Source organism: Biomphalaria glabrata, chromosome 9, assembly GCF_947242115.1.
Source record: "Biomphalaria glabrata chromosome 9, xgBioGlab47.1, whole genome shotgun sequence".
In the NCBI taxonomy this organism is placed as follows: domain Eukaryota; kingdom Metazoa; phylum Mollusca; class Gastropoda; family Planorbidae; genus Biomphalaria; species Biomphalaria glabrata.
This window is the reverse complement of record NC_074719.1, coordinates 3,203,537-3,208,222: the sequence shown is the minus strand read 5'-3', so window position 1 is coordinate 3,208,222 and position 4,686 is coordinate 3,203,537. Positions and strand designations below refer to the sequence as shown.

The 4,686-nt window shown below is 37.8% G+C and overlaps 1 long non-coding RNA gene across 1 annotated transcript; it reads left to right on the top strand.

The window, feature by feature from the left end:
* Nucleotides 1-595: 595 nt before the first annotated feature.
* On the top strand, nt 596-2,564 carry LOC129928234 (uncharacterized). Its single transcript, XR_008779820.1, has 2 exons — nt 596-1,583; nt 2,221-2,564. It is a non-coding gene; the product is annotated as an uncharacterized LOC129928234 (long non-coding RNA).
* Nucleotides 2,565-4,686: the final 2,122 nt, after the last annotated feature.

The following is a 4,686-nucleotide window of genomic DNA, read 5'->3' as shown; positions in this document are numbered from 1 at the left end:
AATGGCACATTGCAGCACTAGGTAGTTGCCTTTGTAAGGCATATAATGGTTTTTGTTGTTGCCTTTGGAAGGCCATGTAATGTCTTTTTGTAAGTAGTTTCGACTTTTTTTTTGCTTTGTGATGTAGGAAGTTTTTTTACTTTTTGAAGTACTTAAGGTACTCATTAATGTCCTATTAAGCTGATTTGTCTGACAGTGGTACTTTTATTTTGTATTTTTCTATGTCTTACCACCACTAGGTTAGATGCCCTGTTTATAAGTTATTAACTTTAACATTAACTTCAGGTTGTGTTATGACACTTTGAGAGTACCATTTTTTAATGTTTTGGTCTTTGTGACCATTGTGAGCCTTCAGTGGCTGGCCTTAAGTCTGTGTGACTATGTTTTAGCCTGTGTGGCTAAGGAACTGAGTTAAGCCTCAGAGTTCCTGTTGGTCTGTGTGACTAATCTTAGCATGTTGGGCTAGGGCATCATATGCTTTAACCATGTAGTTTTCCTTGTATTATTATTTTTTTGTTTATCATTCCCTTTTTTAAGATGTTATGCCTTATGTGTTATATTATCTCTTATTTTTGTATGTTTTATGTTTTGTATTACCTGTATTTTCAGTTTTCTGTTGTAAGCTTTGCCACTTGTGAAGCCATTTATTAATATTAATGTATAGGTAGTACCGAGGGCTATGGTTATAGTTCTCTGTTCTTTTGAATGAATTTATTTTTATTTTATTCCTGCAGTATCTGTTTTATGATTTGTATTTTGTGTGAATTTTTATTTTTTTTATTTCTGCTGTATATATTTTGACTTTTTATCTCTGTATTTTGTGTATTTTTATTTTGCGGGGACGCAAAAGTTTTGAGCGGGGGTGAATGTGAGCGTGCGACCCCAGGTCTATTTGTTATCTATTTTTATCTGTATTTCAATCTGTTTACTTTATATAGGCCAGGCTAGAATAATTTAATTTAGTGTCTTTTCTTCTTGCATAGGTCAGTGCTGTGTGTTTGTAGTTTCCGCTATTTATAACTTCTGCTAGTTTTAGTCTTTTTCTGTTATTTGTGGAAAAGTAGTTTTAAAAATAGTTAACTAGCCTTAGAGTTGTTGGCACTGTTTCCATTTCTTTGTCCCTGATTAGTTCTACATATTTTTGTCTTTAGCGCTTAGGTTAGGTTAGTAGTTATTTTCTACTTTCAGTCTAAGTGCAAGTCTAGAAGCTGTATAGGGTCCCTGTACGAGTTTAGAACATAAATATCTTTCTTCTTCCTTTTTGTATTTTTGTGAGATTTAAATTTTAAGATTCTCTTTTTTATGCTGTTTAATTTGGTATATAATGTTGTGTAGTTGTGTCTTTAGTAATTTTCTAGATTTTATTATAGCGTACGGCTAGGTACAAATTAGGGAAATCAGTAGTCCAGTTTAGTTTTAGGTAATTAGCGTGACGTCATGCTCTCCGATATGTTCGCGCTGACCAGTTATAGCTAGCTCCAGAACCACGTTGAGCCCTCTTTTGTCTTGACCAGTGGTCAGTGCTGACAGTGGTGCTGGTGTAGAGTTAATTGTGTGTAGTGTAATTTCAGCTGGGACCGCCTGTAAGTTGGAAAATGTTTTTATTTTATTTCTTTAGTTTGTATTTGTATTAATTATTCCTACATCTACTGTTATAGTCCAGATGTGGACTGATTAGTGTAGTGGCATCACTGGCTAGTTAATTAGCCATGATTGTCTATGATGGAACCGGAAGGTCCATTGAGCTGGATAGCGTCACCCCTTCCTCCCCCCCCCCCCAGCTATCCCTAATAATCCCCTTATTGTTTTTCTATACTATGTCTATTTGTAAATATTTTATTATTTTATATTCTTATGTATGTTTATTTTATTAGTGATTCTTTTTGGTAGTTTCTGAAGCGTAGTTGGCAGATAATATTATTTTTAATTTTGTTGTACTTTTATGTACAAGATGGCGGCTGGCATAAGCCGGCTCATTAACCTAGATCTAATGTGTATTGTTGTGACTTTTATCTGATGTTGTCTAGATCTGTTTATTGTCTACCCAGCCTGTGTGGGTTGTGGCGTAGACTTGACCTAAATTCTGTGGCTTTTACTAGCTACATGGAGGCTAATTACTAATATGTAATTACCTCATGTCTCTAGGTCGGTTTGTGTACTAGACTAGGTCTAGTCTAGCTTTTTACTATTTTTAACGTTTTTATGTATTGATTTTTGCAGGCTATCCTTACTGTTGTTAGTCTACTGCAGTACTGCTGTTGTTAGTCTACTGTAGGCTGTTGTTAGTCTACTGCCATTAGTCTGCCATTAGACTGCCATTAGTCTGCCATCGCCTCCTTGTACCTTTTTTTGTTATATTTTTTTAATTCTAAGCTTAGGTCTAGGGTAGTAATAGTTAGATAATTGGTTTGGTTAGTCTGTTAGTGTTTGTAGATTTAGAGGGTTTTAGTTAGTTGCTGAGTTCAGTTGTAGTGCTAGTGTAGCTCTATATGTTATATTTTATTATTGATTTATTTGTGTGTGTAAATAAAGTTTCTTTTTGTTTTATTTATCCTAAAGTAAAAGTTTCGTTATTGCTTTCTTTTAGTTAGCTAGATTAGTTTAGTTTAGTTCAATTGTGCTGTCTGGTTGCTTAGGCGACTCTAGCCCCTTGGTCGCAGACCGAGGTGCACAGATTGGGCCCACCCAGTAGAGCTACCACCTGCCTACTGTTACAAATGAATTTAATGTTGAGCAGCAGAAGAGAATAGGCCACCACAGCTCGCGCCTGCCTGACCTGCTCACATATTTTTGGTGTCAGAAGTGGGATCTGTGCTTAAGTAATCAGACACACATTGTTTTCTTAGAGATTAGGTTGTTGTTAGTTTTTTTTTGAGGCTTTTGCTAGGTTGATTTAGGTTTTGGTTAGGCTTCATTAGCGCATTGTTAGGATTGCATAGGTTGGTATTAGTTTTAGGTTTTGATAGCAGTAGGAATCAGTGTTGGAGAATTTATCTTGTTGTAGGTTTTTAGGATATGGATAGTTTAGTTTGCTGTAGGAGTTTTGTTTTAGTTGCTATTGTCAGTTATGTGTTTTTTATTGTCGTTGAAGTGCTAGGCCTAGAAGTTGGTATGATGTAGTTCTAAGAAGTTGTTGTAGTGTGAGGTAGATAGTATTTGTTGTTATGGGATAGTGTTAGGGTTGCTAGGTTAGGTTAAGTCGGCAGAATGGCAGCAGCGGCAGGAAGGATGCAGCGGTCCCAGGCTGAAGTTGAGGTGCCTCGGAAGCATGATCCGAGTAGAAGTCTGCAACTACCCCCATGCCTACACCAAGAGATGTCAGCCCAGCATCAACAGATGAGTGATGTCATGGCTAGAGCCAGCGGATGACATGTACTAGCCATCCATTAGGTGAGAGTGTTCGACTTTCACAAGCCATGTCAGCACCAGAGGACGATGCTCTAATAGTTGTAAATAACTGTGTAGAATTTGCTGGCAGTGAAACCCTTCAAGCAGATGTCTGTATCCTTCTGATGTGGAAATATTACTGTCATGACTTGGGCAGCCCGGATGCAGGCATACAAATAGCCATGTACCGGCCTGACAGAGGTGTCCCACCGCCACCTCTGTGTTTTAAACAACTGGGCCAGTTTGTCCTTCCATTTAGGACGACTGTCAGCCCAGTTGCAACGTTCAGTTTTGTGGCCATTGCCACACCTTGAAAGGTCCCCAAGTCCGGGGGTCAGCTACTCTGTCTACAAGATTACCTTGCCAGATGCACCCAGCCAGCCACAGTCAATCCCTGCTCCTGCACCGGTAGGCCCAAGAAGGTCCTCCAGGACGAGAAGACAACCTACCCGACTGGATATTTAGTTTTAGTCCTTTTTTTTGTTTGTTGTAAACTCTTCTTTGTATGGCTATGTTTTCACATGTTTAGTATTATTTTGTTGTGTGGTATTAATGATGTATTTTGTATATTGATTTTTTATGTTTTTGTATATTCCATGCTTGCTCTACTAATGGTTTTGCAACCTAGTAGATATTTTTTTAGTCTTTATTGGGCTCTCAAAAGCCAATATTGTGCTGGAATGTTGTAGTTGCTGTAGTAATATGCTGTATGTACGATTTTTTTAGTCATGTTAATTTTCGATGTTGCCGTCAAGGTACTCGTTATGTTATTTGTCTTGGAGGCCATGACGTAGATAAATGTAATACCTTTTATTGCAGTATTTTGTTGTTGCCTTTGGAAGGCCATGTAATGTCTTTTTGTGAGTAGTTTCGACTTTTTTTTGCTTTGTGAGGTAGGAAGTTTTTTTACTTTTTGAAGTACTTAAGGTACTCATTAATGTCATGTTAGGTTGAATTGGCTGACAGTGGTCCTTTTATTTTTTATTTTCTATGTCTCATCACCACTGTTGGATGCCCTGTGTTTTTTGTTTTAGCACTGTAACTTCAGGTTGTGTTATGACACTTTGAGTGTACCGTTTTTTAATGTTTTGGTCTTTGTGACCATTGTGAGCCTTCAGTGGCTGGCCATAAGTCTGTGTGACTATGGGCCTGTTGAAGCCTTGGTGGCTTTGTATAAGTCTGTGTGACTTTGTTTTAGCCTGTGTGGCTAAGGAACTGAGTTAAGCCTCATAGAGTTCCTGTTGGTCTGTGTGACTAAGTTTATCATGTTTGGCTAGGGCGTCATTTGCTCTAACCATG